The 25,715-nt window shown below is 37.4% G+C and overlaps 1 protein-coding gene across 3 annotated transcripts in view; it reads right to left on the reverse strand.

Moving 5' to 3' along the window:
• The window catches only part of ZNF804A (zinc finger protein 804A), a 263,923-nt gene that overhangs the window by 104,519 nt on the left and 133,689 nt on the right, over positions 1-25,715 (reverse strand). Inside the window, exon 1 of one of the 3 annotated variants that reach the window (XM_060780229.2) lies at positions 11,350-11,421. The exons of the other annotated variants lie outside the window; for them this stretch is intronic. The gene's annotated coding sequence lies outside the window, so the exon portion shown is untranslated. Of the gene's footprint in view, positions 1-11,349; positions 11,422-25,715 lie in introns of those variants that run through there. 3 annotated transcript variants of the gene reach the window in all.

A 25,715-nucleotide genomic window follows, 5' to 3' on the forward strand; every position in this document is an offset into this window, starting at 1 on the left:
GGAATGGAAAGAATAGCAAAATATCTTGATGCCTTGTTTCCATTGATTGCTAAGTCTCTACCTCTTCCTCAATTTGTTAATGACATGTTGGTAGTATTTGAAGGACATTTTAGTGGGTTAATGGAAGTGTGTTGGGGTGTATGGACAACAATGCCTTAGATTTTTTTTTTAAAAAAAATGCTGCTTTATAGTTTCTATAACAGCCATAAATTATTTATTCCACTCTTAATGGTATTCTCATGACCAGTAGTAAAATGGGCAAATATATTTTTGTAATGAAATTTCTTCAGTCTGCCGTATTCTCTGCAGTGTGGTATTCTGTAAATTACTAGAGAGAATTCAATATTTGCTGTAAGCATTGATCTGTAATTAAAAAGTCATCAGAAGTTTGTCTAATAATATAGATGTTGTATGTTCACTGTGCATTAAATGGTTTTCAGTGTATAGGGAAAGAAATCACATTGACACATTTGGAACTATTTTGAAGTGGGAAGTCACATTTCATTGGGCCAATTTATTTCCATGCTGGCAACCAATGAGGAAATTGTCCCTGGTTTCTGGGTCAGGAAGGCCCTAACAGTTCAAGACCAAAAACTGGAGACTGAGAGATATTATTAAGGATAATGCCACATGGTTAATTAACAAATTATTACACTGTGCATCACCCAGTTGCACAAGGACCCCATTAAAAACAGAAAGAGAAATTTATCAGACAAGGAAAATAGAAAGTCAATTTTGAACTGTTCCAGAAAGTAGAGGTTTGTGCAAGAAATATCATTTTCTGCAGAAAAAATACCATACACAAATTTTGTACAGAATGTCCCACAAATAATTTTCAAAAACAGTAAGAGGAAAATTGGTCAGATTATTTATTTCTTCCCTTGAAAAGAAAATTAGTAAATAATTGCACCCTTAGTTTTGAATGAACGTACTCAAATGTGATTTTTGTGCTTTTTAAAAAATGTTCTTTCCAAGACCAGAATGGACTTATGAATGAGCACATGGAAAAGTGTGAAAGATATAAACAGCCTCCCACGCATACTTGTCACAAAGAGGTGAGTTTAATTATGGCAATTCTGTGGATTTCCACAAAAAAAAGATGATTCATTATGTCTATTATCTTTAATTAGCAGAAGTAGCTGCAAGGCACCACCTACTTTTTGAAGAATATTCTGAGTAATGCTTAGGTCAGTCTTACTATTACGCAATGAAACAGTGTAAATGATCCTATCACATAGGCAATAGGGGACCTATCAGTAGTTTTGCCCAGTAAGAATAAATCATTCCTGCTAAACCAAGCAAGTGGGCATCAAGTATAGGGCTTAATTTGATAACCAATGTTTCATTCTGGCTCCATGCTAAGCCATGGCTCTTTAGTTGTAGCAGCTATTAAGTTGTGGCTATTTCCATTCCATCATATAAAAATTGACTAATAAATCTATATAACCCAGGGACTTTGGAGGATGTCTGGAGAACTGGTCCTGACTGATCCTTAAATGGAAGAAAACACGTGTATGTGACCCTTCTGAAACACAAATGACCTCTTCTGTGTGCCAGAGAAGATAATTGATTCTTTCTTGTGAACCAAAACAACTTTTTAAAACAAAATAAAGCATAGTGAAGTTTAAAAATTTACATGAGAAAAAGATGCTGAGGTACTGAAGTTGAAGAGATAAGTTCTGTATCTTCATAAATTGAAATTACAGAGTGGCACATTATTGTAGCATGAATGAGTTGTAACTGTGCAGTGGGTTAAGAGGAGGGAAATTAGTTCCACAATGGAAGCTTCTTAAATGAGAAGCTAAATGAGAAACTAACAAACAAACAAGCAAACCACTGTCACATCTGTTTTGGAAGTCTTTGCAATATTAAAATGTGTTGTGCTGTTCTTATCAGAACATGACTTTTAAGATAGCAGCTGATTCATTTCATGTTACTTTTATTCTCACAAGGCTACATTACATGTTACACATAATACGTAGCAGGAAGCAATGTCTCTATTTTCCCCCTAATGAAGTTCATGGAAATAGAGCCATTTTATTAGAACCATGGCCCAAAGTGAACTGTTTTCTAGTGCCCTTGAGAATCATCACTGGCAGAAGAAGGGATCAACTGTATTTTTCTGTGTGTTGCAGTCCATATACAAAACATCAGCTTCCTCACTGTTTCCATTTATTTACTTAAAATAATAAAATAAGAAATAAGACAATAAATACATTAAATAAATCGGAGAGTAGGTTCTAGAGGTAATTCATCCACCAGTCCTTCCTCATTATCCTTTTTAAAATACAAACAAACTCTAAACTCCATTGCTATACATTACTTTTGTACAGCAAACTTTAAAATATGGGTAGCCTATCTGCTACCTTCCAGGTGTTTGGAGCCACCATAACTCCCAGCAAGCATAAACATTAGCCAAGAAAGGAGGGAGAAAAGAAGGAACACTCACTTGCTTGTCAGAACAGCTTCACTGGTTACCAGCCCATTTCTAGGAACAATTTCAAATACTGGTTAGAACATATAAACCTCTATAGAGCTTATATCCAAATTACCTGAAGATGATATCTCCCCTACATAAGTTTGCTTGAGTTTTACAGTTTTGGGAAGAATGCTCTCTGTCCCACTGGCTTCTCAAATTCATTTTTGGTGACCAAAGGAAGAAATAATCTTGCTAGCTGCTCTTAGACTATGGAACTTCCTCTGAAAGTTGGCTTGTTGACCTCATCTATTCTCTCTTTTCACTGATGAGCAAAGCCCAGCAGACTTAAATGGGCCTTCATCTTTTTATTTGATTTTTATCGTGTCAGAAGTGACCTGAGAACATACTGCAAGTTGCTTCTGGTGTGTGAGAATTAGCAAGGACATTGCCCAAGGGATCCTGTGGAAGGCTTCTCTCATGTCCCTGAATGAGAAGCTGGAGCTGACAGACAGGAGCTCACCCTGTCTCACAGATTTGAACCGCCAACCTTCAGGTCTTCAGGTCAGCAGTTCAGCCAGCACAAGGGTTTAACCCATTGCACCACCACGGCTCCTTTTTTAATCGGATAGGGTACAAGGATGTGCATTGGCTATGTTGTTTTTTAAAATATATATGTTTTATATGGTTGTTTTAAACCAGTGTCTTAAAAGTTAAAAATTGATTGTGTAATGCTTTTAAAACTTTTCCACCACATATTGGTGGAGCTATTGTGCTTTCATGTATATTGTAAATGATTTTGAATCCCATTTTAGGCGAATATAAATTAAATGTATGTAAATAATTACTTGAATTGCATAGGAAAATAATATGATTTTGGGTTATCTGCAATCTCATGCTACATTTGCACTGCAACCTGTAGAACTGAACAAGTCCTCTGTCCTCACATGTCTCCTTCCTTTTTCTCTTAATGTTTGTATCTTTAGATGCTAAATTCTCCACAGAGAGGCTTGGCTTTCATGTGCAGGTTTTTTTTTTTCTGTTTCCTAGCATGAGTGATGTGGAAGCGTTCCAAACATTGCCTCCACCGCACAGCTTCATCTCTTCATCCTGACTGGCTGACTGGCATTCTGAGAGCCAACCTACCCTCATCAGATTCTTATTTATTTATTTATTATTTTATTTATTACTTGCACTTATTTACCGCCACTCTCAGCCCAGGGGGCGACTCGTGGCGGTGAACAACAACATAGAAAAGACAATTTACAGTAATCAGAACAATACATAACATGCTACTACTACTTGACATATACTTATACTAAAAATCCGCTTCGTCATATCATGGGTCATAGTCAGTCTCATAGTCGTGGTCCATTCCGGTCATCATTGCCAAGATATAGCACTCAGTTAAAGGCCAACTCGAAGAGCCATGTTTTCAGGCTCTTACGAAAGGCCATAAGGGAGGGCGCCTGTCTAACTTCAGCAGGGAGGGCGTTCCACAGCCGGGGGGCCACCACCGAGAAGGCCCGCTCTCTCGTCCCCGCCAGGCGTGCCTGTGAGGCAGACGGGATCGAGAGAAGGGCCTCCCCGGATGATCTCAAGGTCCTCGTGGGCTCGTAGGCCAAGATGCGGTCTGCAAGGTATTTTGGGCCGGAACCGTTACATTCTGACATGTAAATTGCCAATCGACGTGAAAGAAAAGCAACACAGCAGGAATCAACTTTAGAAAAATGAAGTAGAAGTAGTTTGACGTTCTAGGCAAGAAATACAAGCAAGTCTTAAGTTGGAAGTTTCGAGTTATTTTTCTGTTCCTAACCTTTCTAATGGGAATTTATTTTTAATCACAATATATGGAGTCTAATTGATTATTAACCCTCCCCTGCTTTCCATAAACCAATGGGACTTGGTTTAGAGTGCATGTGTAAATTCAGCCCAAGAAAGTGAGTGACCACCAAGATTTTGGCTTTTGTGCAAAAGGTTAAGGGGAAAGCATGTTGGCATTTTCTTGAGTGGATTGACATTCTTCAGCTGAGACTGTTGCTCATTTCACAGCAAGGTAATTTTAAAGCTTCATGCTCCACCTTGTACATAAAGGAAAGCATCCTAGTGGGATAATAATTCTTTAGCAATCAATTGATTGCATACAGTTCCTGTTCCTTCCAGATACCAGCCTCTTTAAGCGAATTACAAAATAAGAAAACAATAACCCTCATATATACAGGTTATGTGTGTTTTCAGTGTTTTGACAACTTGGCTCTAGATCTGGATCCATAAATGTTAGGATGCTGTGAAAAAATTATAACCTAATAGACATTTATGAACAACATACAGTTGTTACTTATTACAATTGACACTCTGAGATATGTTCAGTTGTGAGAGTGGGACATAAATATCAATCCCATAATAAAATTTAATCTTGCCCATACATATCTTCTGAGCCATATGTACACAGAGGACCTCCTGCTTCTGGAGTAAACTGTAGAGGGGAGTGGGCGTTGGATTTGATTTTTGTAAAGAATTTTCTATATGTATGTGTATCTGTGTGTGTGTGTGTGTATGCATGCAGTAGAGTCTTGCTTATCCAACCTTCACTCATCCAATGTCCTGTTTTTCCTACGCAGTCTGCCTTCCACACGAATCCACAGCTGATTCAATACATTGCAATGTTTTGGTGCTAAATTCGTAAATACAGTAATTACTACATAACGTATTGAATTGCTTTTTCTGTTGATTTGTTGTCAAACATGTTGTTTTGGTGCTTAATTTGTAATTTGGCATGTAATAGCCTTTTCCTTAATCCCTCCTTATTATCTAACATTTTTGCTTAACTAACGTTCTGCTGGCCCATTTATGTTGGATAAGCGAGACTCTGTGTGTATATATTTATGTGTGTGTGTGTGTGTGTGTGTGTATGTATATATATGACCGTGCGTGTATGTGTGTGTGTGTGTGTATTCAACTGCAGGAGAAGCTTAAATAGAGAGTTATCCTGTGTGCCCCTGTGCCAGGGATATTTGTATTGCATTTCACACTGCACAATTATAGCACAATTATGCTCCTTTAACTGCCATTGTCTCAGTTTCAGGAATCCTGACTTTGTAGTGTGGTCGGAGGCACTGGTGATGCTCCTTTGATGGGAATATTAAATGTCCCTTCATAAACTACAAATGTCAGAGTTCCATAAGACAAAGACACAAGTGTGAAATTTAAATAAAAGCACCATAACTTCATAGTTATAATGGGTTTAATGGGGATTTGTGGATGGGTAGGTGGAGGTGGGTGGCTGCACTAGTTCAACATGAAAGCTAAGGGGCTAATTCCTGCAGTGTTGTCTTTAAATGAAAGCTGTGTAAACAAATGCAGGGGGGTTTCACCTGGAAACAATAGTATATACCCACAGGGATCTTTATGGCAGAGCCCAGCCATCACCAAAGGAATAATGTTTGGTGCCAGGCTATGGCACACACCCTTTTAAAGAATCAGGACCAGATGGAATCGCAGACGACATCAACACTGTCATATAATGCAGTTTAACCACCTTGAAGCCAGCCTCACTTCTGCAAATCCTTATACATAGCTAAATAAAGTGGACCCAGTTAACTTTGGCATCTTGGCTCTTTCTACTGAATAGGTATGGAGTAGATATTCTCACAAGAGCCCCCAATGGCACAGTGGGTTAAAGCGCTGAGCTGCTGAACTTGCTGACCGAAAGGTCACAGGTTTGAATTTTGGGAGCGGCATGAGCTCCTGCTGTTAGCCCCAGCTTCTGCCAACCTAGCAGTTTAAAAACATGCAAATGTGAATAGATCAATAGGTACCGCTCCGGCGGGAAGGTAATGGTGCTCCATGCAGTCATGCCAGTCACATGACCTTGGAGATGCCTATGGACAGGGCCGGCTTTTCAGCTTAGAAATTAGATACGACTAGACTTAATGTCAGGGGAAAACCTTTACTTTTACCTAGATATCCTCACAAAATATCCTAACAAATGTGTACAGTGCACATTGGAGAGAAATGTTGCCTCAGCTTGTTTTTGCTAATTTCATCATATTGTTTTTGAATCTAGGAGACAGCGATGCTAACAGATTTTCCCATTCCTTCTCGGCAGTCAGTAAAAGCAGGGTAGTTTCTATGTTCTCTCAATGGGGAGTTAGTGATCTGTGTTTAGTTGGGAGGACTGTGAGCTGAACAGAGCTGAAAAAAGTAAAATTAATTTGTCACACTGCTCTGGCAAGGTGAGGCTGACAAACACCATGATATGAATAAAAGCAATAGAAAGGGGGAAAGTGACCCTGAGAAAACAGTAGCAGCACTCCTCTCAGGTGTCATGTTGTGATAACATCGCTTGAACTCCCTAAAAGTGGGAAAATATATTAAGCTGCCTTTTTAAAACCAAGTGTATTCAGGCTTTATTTTTCTAACATGGCCTGAATCTGTTCAGTGATCCAGATCCAACTGATCAGATAGGTTAATTGATTAATTGCTTGAAAACACAAGAACCAATGTAAAGCACAATCTTGCCAGTTGCGGATCATCTGTGATCTATAGACAAATCATTCTCTAGATAATGTTCATATAGGGTCACAGCCTTTTGTTAAGTCCTCCTCGCATAAGAACATAACAATTAGCCCATCAAATCAGATTAAAGAACTATCTTGTCCAGCATTCCGTTCACGCAATGGCTAGCCAGATGCCCATAGGAAGTCCACAACTAGATCATGAGTTCAAAAGTGCCCTCCTGTTCATGTTCCTTAGCAACTGATATTCAAAGACCCGCTCCAGCTAATTTGGCAGGTAATATATAACCATCATGACTAGTTACTATGGTCGTCTTTATTCCACATGCATTTCTCTAATGGCTTTTAAAATCAGGTCAAATGGACATCTATTGCCACATCTTGGAATAGCAAAGATTATAGTCAAATTATTCCTTTTATCCATCCTGAATCTCCTACCATTCAGCCTCAGTGGATTGTCAAGATTTTTACTTTTCTTGAAAAAGAAAAAAAAATATCCATAGTCACTCACTCCACAAGTTATATAATATTACAGAACTCTATTAGTTTTGTATGCCTCTTTCATGATTAGGGTGACCTAAATGCTCCAAAGGCACCTGACCCTGATTGATCTTGGAAATTAAGCAGAGTCAGCCCTGGTTAATACTTGGATGGAAGACCACCAATAAATACCAGGTGATGTAGGATATATTTTGAAGGAAGGATCTTGCAAGACCACTTCTGAGTATCCCTTGCCTAAGAAAGCTCTATGAAATTAGTGGGGTGTCTATAAATCAACAGACAACTTGAAGGCACACACACACTCACACACCATAAATTAGCACCGATATCACCTCTTTATTTTATTGTACTGTACTGTAGTTTATGTTCTGGTCTTCTAGACACCACTCATGAAAGGTAATGAAAAGTAAACACCAATAATAAAATGCAGGAAAATTCCCAAATAACAGCAGGAAAATAATGAATAAAAACAGATAAAGGCTCACCGACACAGGAAGCTCATTTTAAAAGTGTATTGAGCAGAAGTATGCTAAATATTCTGCTAAGCTTGGTTTTCTTTTAAAAAATCAATATTTTCATAGTGCCATTTGGGTCTGAAAATCACTCTCATAGCACTCACAGAAATAACAGTTTGAAAATGTAAAACATGAAAAACTGAAATAACTGGGTAAACACTATAAAGCAACTCAGACCATGAATCCACAGAATATATAGCACAGAACAATAAGCAGCAGCTGTCAGCTGTGGCAGAAGTTTTATTTAAAGCAAGGAGACTAAAGGTGTTTCTCCAGGTAAATCTGGCCTAGAAATTCTATCACCCCTAGGTGGCAATCCAACATTTGTATGAGATCTATGCTATGTTAGCACTATGTGTGGAGAATAACAACACTGCACAACACATGTCAGTTTCTGGCTTATGCTGTGCACTCAGCAATGAACAGTGTGTAATGAATGATGTGCAATGCACACTATACGATTACAGTGTAAAATACACAATCACAATAAGAATATGCAATGCTCAACTGCAATGGGCAATGTAAAACCACACTATGCAATCACAATGCATTATTGCATGTGCAACTGCAACACACAACATTGCTTCTCCAACTGTCAACAGAACACAAAATATTCAACCCCCTTATCCATGGATTTGATATCCGCACTCTCACTTACCCAAGCTTCAAAACTTATCCCTCCTTGAAATTTTGTGGGTCCTTCTAAACCCTCCACTGTTGCTCTGGTGTGCTTCCAGATCAAGTATAGTCAAAATATAGGATTTTCTTTTATTTTCCACAGTTTCAGATATCCACAAGGGTTCTTTGAATATATCCCCCATGAATATGGGGGCTGTGCTGTTTATTTTACCTTGGTCAATAATTTGTCCCACATGTATACAGCTATGCATGGATGTGTTTTTTTACTAAGTTATACGGCCTAGCCAGTAGTGAGGCATTATAAGAAATCAAATATGTCCGATGGATCACAGTTACTCACTCCCATTTTGTCCTTTTGTGAACCTGATATATCTATGTGCAAACAAATTAACCATTGTAAGCCACAAAGCAGTCTTTCATTTGAAGGGTGAGGTTTAAACAAACTAATGAAAAAACAATGGTTTCTTTTTAATTTAGAGTGATAATAAATTAGGTTGGCATCATACAAATGAACAGTTTGCTCTGTGTTCAGTTCATGTGCTGATTCCTAAACCTTTTTGAGAAACAAGGGAGTCAGTTAGTATTGAACACTAGCGACCTCATCACAAAGGACACTTTTTGACGGCATGAGCTGGCAGATCCAGCACATGCTGGTGCCACGGAAACACAGGAGGTTTGCCATAGAATTAATGGGGGGAAGCTGTGTGCTCCATGCTTCCCTCATGGGATTAACCTCAGATGAAGCCAAGCAATGCAAGGTGTGGGGTGCCGGGTTCCCCATTCCCCCAACCATGCGCAACGTTCTTGGCTACCACGTGACAAGGTCATAGGTGTTGTCAATCCACAAAGAAGTGCAAGATATTCAGATTGGTTAATGCAGCTTACACCAATTGGAAAAGGGGGCAAAAATAAGTGAAATGTAATAAAGCAGGATAAAATAATCAGAATGATAAACTACCTGATTGTGAAAATAAATCCTTGTGACATCATAGATATTAACAATTTCTTTCAGGTATATGAGTGCCAATGGAAACAAAAGATACCATAGGCTGGAAAACACCATAGAATGGAGGATTTACTCTTTCTGATGATAACTCAAACTATTCACCATCTAGCACAGACATTAGCCATACTATTTTATATATTCTGGCAATGCCCATCCAAAAAAGGGAAATTTTACACACAGAGACAAAGATACAGAAATAAAAAAGAGCATTATAACCCACCAATCACATAGAAGGCAAACAATTAAAGATATTATGAATTCGGTTTTCTTCTTTTAGAAGAACTGAAGAAACCAGTTTTTTCTATCATCACTTTGTTTTAGTACATGAAAAGCTTTTTTAGCTGATCAGAATTACTGATAAGCAACACATAATTGCTTCAGAGGCAGTGTAATTCAGAGTTCCTCCTCCCCATATTAAGGAATGATGGATGCCTCTAGCTTTGCTTTTAATTGCAAGTACCTGTATGTTTGAGTGACTGTCATATATCTACAAAGAAAATTCAGGGTGGGGAAATTGTTTGGTGATATTTACCTTTAGGGTATGATAAGAATGCCACAGGGCTTATTTTTAAAATGGAAGACATTTTTGGTGGCTTTTTCTTATAATGAGTTACATGATTTTAATTCCCACCCCTCCCCATCATCCAATAGTAATGGTCACAATACCCAGTTTAAAAGGAAACAAACCTTGGTTGCTTTGAACTATGGCAGCTTGGAAGATCAGGTGTGCAAACTGTTGGATTGTTGGAAGTTTGGATGCAGCGAGGTCATGGTAAATAGAAGTAAACATATTTAGAAGTAGAAATATGTTTATCATAAATATTTCTATAGTCACATTCTGAAAGACAGTCCGGAAATGCAGGATACTGCATTGATCCAGATCAATCATAAATGGTTCATTTCAAAAGCTGCTGGGTTTTTAAATACAAGGTGGGTTCAAAAATACACTGCTATATGACTAGAATCACCTATAAGTGTGCTGCTGAGGAAAAACTCCTCTGTCACCCAGTCACTACTCATATATGTGTGAAAATCTTGAAGGAATGTAAACATATTTCTCAGCCCAAGTGAAAATGCCAAAGGTCTATCTATGTGGACCACAAAATCCGGGGCTGACCTGAAGTACTGGGCAGGAAAAGGGGGATAGCCATACTGGTGTGTGTGAACTGGGATGGTTCCAAATCAGAACTAGCCCAGGTAAAATCAGAGTATTCCTGAATTTCCCTAATGTGGGCTAAAATTAGTTAGGCAATTTTTGATATCTAAGAGCAACTTCTAGTCAAACTCAGGGTTTGTGCCCATGTTAAAAGTCCTTTAGCTCAAGCAAAGCCCTATTAGAGTTCTCTTCTAGGTGCTGGCAGATAACTTCATATTCCCTGTTATGAAGGATGGTTATCATTATTTCATTTTATAGGTTAAAAGGTATGTGCATTGTGGTGTGAAAATGGTACTGATTTGGAGCAAATGAATTGTGAAAAAGAGCTGGACTCCCTAGGATGCGCCTGTTCATCGTATTGGATGCAGGCAAAGTAAGATGACCTCAGGTTTTATTGAAATCAGTGGGACAGGATAGTCATATTGATTTTACCATTAAGAATTTAGGTTACACATTTTGAACCTGGTTACAAATATGCAGTCTAATACAGTTGATTCACAACAGCTAGAAACAAAGCATATACAGCAGCAACACTAAGAATTTTAAGGCACCCTTACCTATAGAAATATGTATTTCAAATTAAAATTTGTATGCATTACCTAGTTATTCAAAATAGTACTCCAGGTACTTGTACATCTGGGTGGGCAACTGAAGCTGGTCAGGAGACCACATATCCTTCCCTTGGATTCACTGGAGACCATGTGGACTGCTGAAAATATCAAGCAAAAAACCAAATCCTGGAAGTAGCCAGAAATCCCCTTTTGGTTTTTTTTTATATTAAACAGTGAGAGAGTAGGCATGTGACCATTATAAAAGAGGCATTTGGAATGACAATTCTGTCTTCAATGGACCTCAAGAAGAGTGGCCCAAGGGCTACAAAAACAGCCTCAGGGGAAGTGGATTAGTATTTGAATCCCCTTAGGGGGTGAAAAACCGGGGTTTAAATAAATATAATATAATAATAATTTCTCAAGTATTCTTGTCAAAGGATATAAAAGCTGCCTTTTATATCCTTTGACAAGAATACTTGTCCTCATTCTGCCTCTACCAATTCTCAACCTGTTGTAGCATTTGTTAAAATAAGCAGAAAGTGACCCCCAAATGAAACAAAACCAATTTAGTTACAGAGAACAACCCCAAACATATCCATTTTGAGTTTAATATAACTTGTATTAAATATGTACATGTTTACAGTAGGCCTGGGTAACAACGCAAAAAATTGTTTCTAAAATTGATTTGTATTTGGGGGGGTTTTGCGTTTTGATATTTAAAATAATTACAAAACTTTCCTTTAAAAAAGTTCAGTATTTACGAAATTTCGTTAATATTAACGAATCGATTCGTTAAGATGGCGGACCCCCCGCGCATGCGCAAATCACCTCTGAAACTTTGTTATGAAGACGGGGGTCGATTCGTTAAGGTGGCAACAAATCGATTCGTTAAAAAAGAAATATTTATCAAAAATATTTAAAAATGGAAAATTAACAATGCTTGCCCTGTTGTGGAGAGAACACAGCCACAGGACAGGGACAAACCCACACACAGGCACACAAGGGTCTTTTCTTTTTTTAGAATATTTTTTGAATTTTTTTAAGAATAAAAGAAAGATATTTTTCAGAAATATTTAAAAATGCTTGCCCTGTTGTGGAGCGAACGGCAAAGCCTCCCCGCTGCTCCCAGCCCAGGGAATGAATGAATGCAAGCAATGAATGAATGCAAGCCAAGCCTCCCTCCCGAACCTCCCGTCTCCTCGCCTTCCCCAGCAATGAGCAATGCGGCCACGCGGAGCCGCTTTTAAAGGGCAGCCCGCCCAATCACAATCAGCCACGGTGCTTGGGAGCACAGGATTGGCTCCCAGTGCACCCAGCATCCTCCATCCCTAAAACGTCATTTCCGAAACGGGCAGAAGCCCATAAAAAAGATGGAGGATGCCGTTTCGATATTTAAAAACACTTCCGGGTTTGAAAATATGTTTTGTAATCGTTTTGTAATTGCTAAAAATAACGAATATTTAACGAATTACAAAATTAACGAACGAAACCGCCCAGGCCTAGTTTACAGCCATATACACTGGTTGCATATCTTTTCTATTACCGCCCCCAAATAATTATATACTTTAAAGCAATAATATGCATGCAGCTGGTGGTAGTATATATGTGATCAAATAACATAAAGAACAAAGTAAAAAAATTAGATAAGCCTTTCCCAAATCTTCTAAATACATTGAGCTAGAATTCCCATTATTCCAAGCTCAGAACATGACACAGGATGACACTAAAGGATACTACTGGTTTCATAGGTGCACTTTTACAAATAATTTTCTTTTTTAAAACTTCCAGAAACTTTTCAAGGTTGTATCATTTGAGCAGCTTTACAAACCACTTTTTTTTCCTGGCACATCTTCCATTTCCTCTCAGTGCTACTATTTCATCTACTACCTATCCAGGGAGCTTTGCAGAATTTCTCATTATGAGTCACCAGTCTAGACTAGATTTCTCTCCAGCAGGTATCAATTTCTTATTTCTGGGACTTCTGTAATGGCATTTTTGCCTCTTTCTCCACACTTATGTAAAATGGTTCTTATATGACATTGTGTAGGTTGCCATGTAATTTACATTTCAAACATAGTGTGCCATAGCTTTTTTTCTGCTTCTGTATATAATGTCAAAAATCATTGTTTACTTGGGTCAATATAAAACTTTTTTTCCTATTAAGAAGTTAATAAAAATGTTTCTTATGTATGCAATTTTGCCAGCTTGTAGATTAGTTATTTAAATTCTGGGTTCAGTGTCTTAAGTCCTCCTAGTTTTTATCTGAAGGATTGTAATATTCCCCTTTATTTCATTTTTTTTGTTTCAACCTTTCAGTTGTCATTGATATGGCAGCACAGCAACTTAATTCGGGATATATTATTTCAATTTTGGAAGGAACTAGCAGAAGTCATTTCAGAACAACAGGCAATCATCTTTGAGATTTCTTGGAGAAAGGGAGAAGTCCCAGCAGATTGGAGGAGGGAAAATGTGGTCCCTGTCTTCAAGAAGGGAAAAAAGGACAACCCAAACAATTACTGTCCGGTTAGTCTCCCATCAATACTAGTAAGATTCTGGAAAAGATCATTAAGGAAGTGGCCTGCAAACACTTAGAAAGGAATGTAGTCATCTCTATTAGGCAGCACAAAGTTATCGAAAACAAGTCCTGCCAGACTTATCTGATCTCTTTCTTCTATAGTTACAAGCTGGGTAGATGCAGGGAACATCCAGATATGTTACATCCATATCTGGATTTCAGACCTTACTGAAATCCAGATATGGATGTAGCATATCTGGATTTTAGTAAGGTCTTCAACAAGGTCCCCTATGACCTTCTAGCAAACAAATTAGTCAAACGTGGGTTGGCAAAACTATGGTTAGGTTGAGCAAACGAACCCAAAGGTGTTTCCTCTTCATCCTGGAAAGAAGTCATAAATGGAGTGCTGCAGGGTTCTGTCCTGGGCCTGGTCCTGTTCAACATCTTTATTAATGACTTAGATGAAGGGTTAGAAAACATGATCATCAACTTTGCAGGCGACACCAAATTGGAGGGGATAGCTAATACTCCAGAAGACAGGATAAGAATTCAAAATGATCTTAATAGATTAAAGAGATACGCCAAAACTAACAAAATGAAGTTCAACAGTGACTAATGCAAGATACTCCACTTAAATACAAAAACTGAAATGCAAAGATACAGAATGGGGGACGCCTGACTTGACAGCAATACGTGTGAAAAAGATCTTGGAGTCCTCATAGATAACAAGTTAAACATGAGCCAACAATGTGATGCAGCAGCAACCCCCCCCCCCCCCCCAAATGGGATTTTGGCCTGCATAAAAAGGAGTATAGTGTCTAGAACATGCTACCCCTCTATTCTGCTTGGTCAGATCACACGTGGAATACTGTGTCCAGTTCTGCACACCACAATTGAAGGGAGATGCTGATAAGCTGGAATGTGTCCAGAGGAGGGAGACTAAAATAATTGAGGGTCTGGAGAACAAGCGCTATCAGGAGCGGCTTAAAGAGCTGGGTATGTTTAGCCTGCAGAAGAGAAGGCTGAGAGAAAACATGATGGTCATGTATAAATATGTGAGGAGAAATCAAAGGGAGGAGGGAGCAGGCTTGTTTTCTGCTGCCCTGGAGACTAGGATGTGAAACAATTAATTAACTCTCTACTGATTTATTAGATATACTAACATATATTAGTATGTTTTCATTTTTATGCATCTGGAGACATTTATCAAATATTTTCATAATGTGACTGGTTGGACAGAACTTTTCTAGAATTTACATTTTCCATAGATTTGGTGCATTACCTTTTTGGCTAAATAATTGTGTAACAGCATCACTTTTTCCTATCAGTTATATGTAAGGTTATGTATATTATATATAGTTTACTGAACTTTTGATGGATATGAAAAATTCATCTTTTCATTGTATTCATAGATTTGTTAGAATCTCAGTTACTTTCCATCCTGAATATGAAGACATTTATCAATATTGGTAAATTATTCTTTTAAGTGTGCTAAAACAAAACTCTCTCCCATTTTCACAGTCCACATTCAGACATTGGAGTGGTAGTAGTAAAGTCAAGAATGGATGCATTGCCCTTAGGTTTGTGAATTGGCAGGCATCCCTGGGTAAATTATTCCCTGCATGTAAAAATTAAACTTTCCACATATTTCAGAAAGAGTTAATTCTAACTTTTTCCTTGTAGGGTTTTTACAAGAAGGAAAACTAAGGCAGTAACATAATGTTATTATGTCATATGCTTAACAACAACAATAAAGATCTTAAATTCTGTCCATTTCATTAAAACAGAAATAGGAATCTTGATACATTCTTATAAATATGTATACCAAATGAAGCTTATTCCTACTTGCAGGAGGAAGAAACTCAAAATACACCCAAATCAGGTTCATCATACTTTACCACAATAGATAGTAATGTTTTCCAGGTCTTTGGCTGAATTGTGCCCACAGGTCCTATTTCTAATGCAAGGCTTCCCTCCCCCCTCCCCAAATGAATGCACATGATTAGAATTGATCAAAGCCAGATCGTAGTTACTTAAAAGCGAATAAAACAGATCTGTTGCAGATGTTTTCATTTAACATTGGAGAAACTCCAGTGGGAATAGGAAATTTAATTTTCTGGTCATCTGTCTCTTTAATAATGAGTATGTTGTATGACTGAGTATTCTTGGCTCTCTATAATAGAGCTCCTGGAAGATACACATTACTAAAATGAAGATGTAAATGAATCCAATCCTTTTGTTGTTTTTCAAAACAAAAAGGCAATACAAGTGGTCCTAAACCTTAGAATATTGTCACAATGTATGGAAAATGTAAAACAAAACATGTATTTTAAAAATGGTAGGTATTGGTTACCAAAGTACAGGCAAGTTAATTTTTTTGGGATGGCCACTGGGCATGCTGACTGGGAGATGTAATAAAAATACTTTAAAAACTATTTAGTAGCAAAGAAATCCTATACATCATAAATGGGAAACAATCTGTAACATATAATAGACTTCTTAGGTTGTAATGGGAACAACTTGGGTGCTGGGAATTTGCCCTTTCTTTTCCTTTCCCACTGATGACATTGGGAAGGAAAGTAATTGTGACTGCTCAGTGATGGTGAAGTTTGATGTTCAATTTTTTTCAGTCCTTGCCACTGACAGAAACATAAATGGCAGTATAAAACAATGGCATAAATTATTTGTGCTTTCTCCAGATACGCCAGAAGATCTCTGTGAAATCCATACTGGTGATGTGTTCCTCATAGCTGTCCTGGTGGGACCCCAGATGTACACTATACAAAGTTTGGCCTCTACAGAAAACATTAGAAGTTTTTACTAGCTTAGCTATAGACAGTACTGTGAATCTCAATCAGGCATACATCATTTTAAAGATAGCAGATGTCTTTCTGTTCTGCCTAACAAGCCATGAAGAACCTATTCTGAAGCACCTCTGAAAAAGCTATCTTGATTAAAAATCTCTTCTACATTTCAAAGAGAATTTTCTCCAGTCTTCACAAAGGACTGTGCCAGAAATGTCCCAGCTCCCCTTTACCCCTATGTTTGAATTGCTACTAATAATAGGAATATCTCCCTTTTTATATTTCTTACTATAAAAAGCCATCTGATGAAGAGGTATCAGTGGAACAATGCTGAGAAAAACAGCGTAGCATGCATAATCTAGCAGGCCATGTGATGTGCATTACTTCTCCTTCAGTAATTCTTCTAGATTTAAATTGAGGTGATAGGCCTGACTATTATATATTCTTCTGCCCACTGATTCTTTAATAAATCCCTGACAATGTTGCAACAAATTATATTGCTTGTCTTGCTCAGCTTTGTTTGAAAGGGATCATATGGTGAAATTATTTATAATTTGGAGCAAAACCAGTAGCTCCAATATCCATGTTGAAGTGATGTCCTGGCTGGACTACCACAGTACACCCATTCACCCATTAAATTGAGGCTGCTTTTGAAGATAATCTAGAAGGTTCCATTGGTTCTTTTCTTAACAGTTATGGTCAGGCATGTAGCTGGGGGGGGGGGGGGCTCGGGGGCTTCAGCCCCCCCCCCCCGAAATTCTCATGGTGGTTCACGAAAAGGCCTTACTGGTGCATTACTTAAACTGTTATGTTTATTCATATCATGATCTGATCACCATACTCAATATATCCCATATGCATGGGGGTATTGGGGTAATGATACAAAAGGTTTGCTAGGGTAGACCCTCTTTCACTCAGACTCAGTCCCCCCCCCGAAACTCAGCCCTCCCCCGAAACCCCCCCTGAAAAAAATTCAGCCCCCCCCCCCCAAAAGGAAATCCGTCAGAGGAGAGGTTTTCCATCAGTGGCTCTATGAAGTAGAAAATGTCACTACATCGTGATATGTTAGCAGGCCTTTAGGAAAGTCTTCAAAAGCATGTGTTCGTTATCTTTGTCTTGAGTGGATTTTGGGAAATGCCCAATTCCACTAGTAGAAATTGTTCTCTGATTTTAATCTTTGTGTGTATAGTCTTCAATCTGCTTATATACAAACATACAAACACACAATCAAAGGATGAAAATTTTGCATATTTCATTCTTTCATGTGAAAATAAAAACAGGATTCATATTGAATGAGATTAACTCAGATTTTTGTGCATTAAAATTATGTTTAATGTTGGTAGAATAATACTACACATTAATTAATTTTTGCAGAAAAATGTATTTTTGTGCAGCGTTTTCTATTATTGCTCTTCTGATAATATTGCTGCTCTCAGGCGGAGGCAAAACCTCCAAAATGTTGTTGCACTAGTTGACCTTTTTAATAATTGGAAGTCTTGACATATTGAGACACTTTGTAATTTATAAATTTGTTTCTAGGCTGATAGCATTGTCTTAAATACCCAACCTATGTACCACATTCTGCTGTGCAAGGTGAATTTTCTGAGCTGTATATTATTCTATGAGTGGAACTCTGTTTGTTTATTTATTTATTTTGTCAACATAATTCTCTCTTTCAACTGCTCCAACTCCCCAAACCGCTCCTTGCTGGAGGCTGTGACTTTTCAACCTTGACCAAGACTGATCTTTCCCCTAGTGTGGAATTAGGGTCAGGTTCAGGTTTACAGCACAAAACTTTTGAATTAAGAATATTCAGGTTAGTGGAGAGCTATGTTCCAAACCTCACATGAAACTGGGAATACAGATCAAGGCAGTTCAAACTGGGATTCACAAAAAGCAAAATCCTCAAGCACTTCTGGAGTTCACAAGCTATTGATCTCCTCTTCACAGAAAGAGCTTTGTGCTTGGAGGTTTCTGGGCATTGTCAATGCAATGCACTATGTGTGAGTAAACATTTTGTATTTTTGTCCACTGCAGAATATGATGGTGATGGTTGCTATTCTTGCTGTTATTTAGAATATTGCCAGGGCTCATTTTTGTACCATAAAAAGTCCACAGCAAGTATCAAATTCATCTATGGAAACTATGGTAATCTTGTAAAACTAATACCTGGTTATTCAGCTCTCTCACCCCCCAGTTGTTTTAAATTTTGTACCATGTTTGCAGGAAGAGCATACTTTTGGTAAAGTGGCATGGAAGCTTTTATGGTACTGAAGAGTGAGTTTAAATGTTTTAAATTGATTGATAAATAGGAAACCAACACTCAGAGTTTTGTCAGCATGCCATCATGTTTACTTCAGAACTGAAAAGGATACTTGTAAAAATTATCATTAACAATATCTACAAAACTCAGGACTTTGCTATGAAAAGTGCATGACGTCACACATGCACAGCTGAAAAGCAGGAATTATTGAGCTAGATTATAAATATGTATTTGGGGATTTAAAATATGTATTATTAACCAAATGAAAGTAGATCTGATGATTAAACGACTAAAAATGGATCAAACCCCAATTCCCTGTACAATATACACCAATTGGATTGGGAAACATATAAACTGTGTTAAAAAGTGAATATTATTAACTAAGGAATTTGTGATTATACCCAAGCTATTTTTAAGCATCTGTAACATGGTCTTTGAAATTTGCTTTTTAATCTTTTAACATATCTGATCCATACTTTCTATTGTTCTTTTGCAATAGCCCATTTTTGAACAAGACAATTGTACACACAAAGGCAATCCATCTGAAAAATCTGTAGTATGATAACATGAAAAATGAAAAGGCAATTTCTTTGACATTTTAATAAATTGCTGCTAGGGTTGTGACTATGGATATTTATACATTTTGTTGATGGATTTTATATAAAGAAATAATGCATCATTATTATCCACTTGGAAATGATTACTTACTAAAACGTAGACACAGCAAGGCATGGACAACGTTTTTGCAAATTGTACATATTTTAAAATTATTTAACTGAGAGGACAGGATTGCTTTTATATGAATGACAAAATAACTGAGGGCATTTGTACCATATGGTAAAATTTGTGAATTACATAACATTTATCTTATAGAAATGAGATGAGTGAATTATTCAATGGATATATTTTTCTAAAAAAACCTCAACCCATGCTAAAGTGCTCATTGATCTTTATTAGTCCAGTAAAACCAACAATTAGGACATTTTTATGATTTCTGTTTCACAAGGCTGATAATAATATGGTATTAACTTTACTGGACACCCATTAGGATTTCTTTATTCTACTTTTGTGAAGCTAATAGTAGCAGAAGATCCCAGGGGAAGAGAATGTGGATACAAACTGGGTTTATCAGTGCACATTTTTTTCAATTAATTGGATTTTAATTGGCTCACAGACAGCATAGAATCATATAATCTTAGAGTTGGAAGAAACCTCATGGGCCATCCAGTCTAACCCTCTGCCAAGAAGCAGGATGGGACTGAAGCTGGTCATGGCAACCAACTTTACTTGATTTCAGTTACTATGATAAAAACCTATATAAGACCAAATCTAATCAATATGTTGATTTTTTTGTCATGTCAGGAACAACTTGAGAAACTGCAAGTTGCTTCTGGGGTGAGAGAATTGGATGTCCGCAAGGACATTGCCCAGGCGACACCCAGATATTGTGATGTTTTACCATCTTTGTAGGAGGCTTCTCCCATATCCCCGCATGGGGAGCCGGAGCTGACAGAGGGAGCTCATCCATGCTCTCCTTAGATTCGAACCTGTGATCTGTCAGTCTTCAGTCCTGCCAGCACAAGGGTTGAACCCATTGTGCCACCGGGGGCTCCTAATGCATTGAACTAAATCCAGCATGATCCTAGGAGGCATTTGCTAGTACAGCTGGGCTGTATTAGTATCTGACATCTAGCTGCTTGAGAAAAGGGTTTTGAATGAGGGATACCAGTGTCCTGATTCTTCATTTCCATCAATAGAATAGCCTTGTTTAATTTTAGCCAACATTTTAAATATAGTTCAGTTATTTGTCACAAAAAGAGAAAAGAATAGACTATATAAGTTACAATGCACACTCGTGATCTCTCTCTCATCTGAACATACTGTCTTCAAATGTATATTAAGAAACAGGGTCTTGTCCAAAAGAGGGCAGCCTAGTTGAGAAATAAATCCCATAAGGAACACTTCAGGGATCTGGACTTCTTTAGCTACTAGCAGAGAAGACTGAGATATGATATCTTCAAACATTTCAAAGGCTGCTATTTGGACATAGGAGTGTGGTTGTTTTCTCTTTCTCCAGAAAATAAGACCCAAGTTAATGGATTCAAATGATAAGAAACATATTCTAACTAAAAATTGGGAAGAGCATCCTGATGTAAAAACGGTTTAACAGTGGAACAGTGGAAGGTAATAGATCCTTCTTCATGGGAGATAATCACACAAAGGTTGTGTGATTATCTGGCATGCATGCTCAAATAGTGGTTTCTGAATTTACAGAATATTGGATTAGGTAATCCTTGGAACACTGTCTTTCAAAGATTTTATTATTCTTTTCTTTGCCTAGTCCCAGTTGATGCTGAATAAATGAGTTTACTCAAACACATTGTTATTCTGTGGATAAGAATAGATATGCCAAAAGTATTTCAGATACCTGTTTAGAATGTCACTACTAAAGAAAAGGACCAAGTGTGTAGAAATGTAATTGTCCTGTGTTATTAATCCCTCAGTAGTTGTAATTTACTTGATTAATTTTTAAGGCTCATTTTTATATCACATCTACTATTTATTTAATGAGCAACATATTCTCTTGTAAAATATATCTTCTGTGTCGCACCTTACTGCAATAGAAAGGTTAATGCTGCATTTTATAATGCTAGAGAGACTATGACAGAAGAAAAAGGTGGATGGAAGCTTTTCCTGCAAGAAGAAATGTCAACAGATTCCTAATAGTAATGAAGCTTTGTCAGCTGCTGCCTAGTAAGGAAAAGTTTTTGAATTAATTCCTCAGACAAATATGGCATTATTGTGGCTAATTGCCATCAAGTTGATTTTGACTTCTGGTGACCCCATGAATGAGAGACCTTCTTTGTACAAACACTGTAATATATATATATATATATATATATATATATATATATATATATAAAAGAATTGACACCAAATTTGGACAGCATATATACCTAACAACCCAATGTATGTCATTCACTCAAAAAAAAATATGATTTTGTCATTTGGGAGCTGTAGTTGCTGGGATTTATAGTTCACCTACAATCAAAGAGAATTCTGAACCCCACCAACGATGAAATTGAGCCAAACTTGGCACACAGTTCTCCCATGACCAACAGAAAATACTGGAAGGGTTTGGTGGGCAGTGTCTTTTGGTTTTGGAGTTGTAGTTCACCTACATCCAGAGATCACTGTGGACTCAAACAATGATGGATCTAGACCAAACTCTACACAAATACTCAATATGCCCAAATGTGAACACTGGTGGAGTTTGGGAAAAGATAATATTGACATTTGGGAGTTGTAGTTGCTGCGATTTATAATTCACCTACAATCACAGAGCATTCTGAACCCCACCAGCGATAGAATTGGACGAAACCTTCCACACAGAACCCCCATGTGGACCACAGCAATGCGTGGCAGGGGACGGCTATATACAATTCCAGTGTTTCTTTCTGAAAATATCACAGTTGATTCAATAATGCCCACAAGACCCATTTGAGTTTATGATCAGAATTAAGGGTATCTCATGTTTCAGGAAGAAGGGTATCTCATGTGACAGGAGGAAGGCTGCAGACCAGGAAACTAGATGCTAAAGATGATGCCTTAACAGACATGCTCCCTTAGCAGTAATGACATTGTGCTATGTCACAAATTGTATTTCCTTACACAAATTAACCTCCATGCAAACCTATTTTCCCTTAGCCTTAACTCCCATTCTTCTTATGCATTGATATAAAGACAGGGAGGGTAATTTAATTTGGCATTAATCTGATGAAACAGCAACACATATACATGTATCATTTCAGTATAAACCAAGCTTTGGGTGCAGAATAGCTGGCCTTTAACAAAGGAAACTGTGTAATCCATTATGAAAGAAAGAAGTAATATCCATTCAGCTATGTCTTATCAAGTTAAAACGTGTTGTACACTGACTACAGAACAGAGATGGAAAAGCATTGCTTGGATTAACATTCCCCTGTGTAAACATTCATTTTCCATTTTCTTGTCCTTGCAACAGGACTTAGTGCAGCTCGATGAATTTTTGAATGCACAAAACCAAGCACAGTTTTCAAAAATCTTTCTAAAATATTTGAAAAACAAATGTTTGTGAGCATGCTTTAATTGGTACTAAAATCAATGCAAAATATGAGGCCATCAGGAAGATATATACATAAAAATATGCATACATTCCCATGCAGGAAGAATAAGACATTTTCAGAGTCCAAGAAATGAATGGGATAGGTAGATGAGCAATATTGAGCAATATTGAGAAATATAATGATATTGAGATTAAAAGATGCAGAGATGTAGCTATGAACAATGCATCCTATACACCATCAGAGATTTATACCTATTAGGCCTGGGTAACAACGGAAAAATTTGTTTCTAAAATCGATTTGTATTTGGGGTTTTTTTTTTGTTTCGATATTTAAAATAATTACAAAATTTTCCCTTAAAAAAGTTCGATATTTACGAAATTTCGTAAATGTGAAAAAATTACAAAACATTAACGAATCGATTTCCGAAACAATAACGAATCGATTTGTTAATGGCGGACGCGACCGCGAAATACACTAAAAAACCTCCAAAAACTTCTGAAGCTTCCCTCTCCCTCTGTTGTTGACTGTTGGTGTGATATTATAATTTTTTTTTCACTAATTAAACAAAAAACTTGCCCCAGACATGCGGAAATAATAACGAAATGACCTCAGAACAATAACGAAACGAATACAGTAACAAAATACGAAGCATTTACAAAATGTGTTTAAAAATTCGTTTTTTAAAAAAATTGCTCCAGAATGGTTCGTTATCGTTTTGTAATTGAAAAAATTAACGAATTATTAACGAATTACGAATTAATGAAACGAAACCGCCCAGCCCTAATACCTATACATCAAGTACAATGAGAGATGCAGTAATATAGTTTTCCAGCTATTTTTTTCTCAGTCATTTGCAGTTTGTGTACTAGGTCACATTAGTGACAATAGAAAATCTCCTGAAACCTGGTAATTCTGGGGAGATGAATACTACCATGAAATAATTAGAAGTATCTATGACTTCTGAGGATTTGCCCACAATGAAAGTTGATGGTTTTGAAATGACTCATTGCTCTGATTTCACCTCTTTCCAATCTCGGATCCAGAAAGAGGAATCATAAATCAGTGGTGGACATATACAGAAGGTCTGAGATTCTGTTTCTGGCATTTCCAGTTTTAAGGATGTGATCACAGCTGATAGCTAAGAGCTTCATCTGTCTGAAAGCCTGGGAAATTACTGTCAATCTGAGTATGTGTTGAGTCAGCATATTATAGTAGTTATGTATGCCATACACTATACTGAATTTCTGAATGCACAGGTATACTGAGTCGTTTACCACTCTCTCAACTATTGCCAAATTGCTGAAAGCCCCCTTTCACAATGAATGAGAATGAGAGAATAGTAGAAGAGTCCAACTTTGTTTAGGTAATCAAAATAATCACATTTGTTTAGGCCCACTGAGGTCTTCTGGAGGTCTCAGTGAGGATATAATTATTTTGTGGCTGGCTACATGGATATAACCTGATGTTTCTGTGATTTCTCTTAACACTCCCCTCATCTCCAATAGATACATATAATGCACAGGCACCTCCTAAAATATGAACGCGTGTTCACCAAAAATATAAAGCCATCAAAAGGAAGAGGGAGTATGGTTGTTGAAACAGCTGTATATTTAAATTTCCCTTTATTTTAATTGTTGAAATATATCCCACGGATTATACCAATATCAGGGGAGATTAGAGCAGAGAAGGGGAAATACACTTAGTATTTTAAAAGGTAGGAACTGGGAAACACTAGAACTGAGAGACTTAAAATGCTTCTTCAAATGAATTCCGCTGTCACCATTCCAGTATTAATCAGGCTGAGGTAATATTGTGAGTTTGTTCTGTAACACATACTGTGCTACTATAGTCTCTTAGTGGCTGCTGTGAAGCTGACTTTAGAAATACTTTGACCACAAAGGTACACACACTGAGGCTGGTATAAGTTAATAAAAGAACAAGAATGTTTATTGAACAAGCTTGAAATAATGCAGGTACAAATGCTTAATTATTTCAGAAAATACTGGCATAAAAACTTGTGGTTGCGTTAGAGTAAAATCTTAAACTCTTCTGGGTTACAAGTCTTCAAAGTTCCACCACAGAAAATTACTTCATGAAATTAATTCTGAAAATAACTCCCAAAACTGCCCCTTAGGAATCTAGGCAAAAATACTCTGAACTAGACTTCCCTAGGAATTGAACAGTCCACTAACTGGGTCCTGCTCCACAACAGAATTCTAGCTATCTACTAGCTTCTCTGAATACCTCATGAAAGACTAACCCAATCTTCTTCTCTAAACCCAAACTCACTCTGACTAACACCAGCTCTTCAACTGCTCTCTAACAACACCAACTGACTAACTGGGACTTCAAGCCTCTGTTTTAAAAGGACACTTTTTTCCTCTAGATCACATAGGCTCCGCCCCCATCTTTCTAGCCAATCCTAGCCTCCTGATTTTCCCTCTAAAACTTGAACACGCCTCCTCAAGGAAAACCTAACTAAAATGGCTTCCACCTGGCTCCCTTTTCTAAAATGGACGCAGTGGCTTCACCAGGCCCACTCCCTTAGGCTTCAGCCAGCGAGCTAATTATTATTATTATTAACTTTATTTATACCCCGCAAAATCTCCCGAAGGACTCGATGCGGCTTACAAAGGCCAAGGCCACCAACAAACAACAGCATAAAAATACAACAGTAAAACTCATAAGCAAATAATAAAACATCAAGCAAAACAATAAAACACTAA

The sequence above is a fragment of the Anolis sagrei genome, chromosome 1, assembly GCF_037176765.1.
Source record: "Anolis sagrei isolate rAnoSag1 chromosome 1, rAnoSag1.mat, whole genome shotgun sequence".
NCBI lineage: Eukaryota > Metazoa > Chordata > Lepidosauria > Squamata > Dactyloidae > Anolis > Anolis sagrei.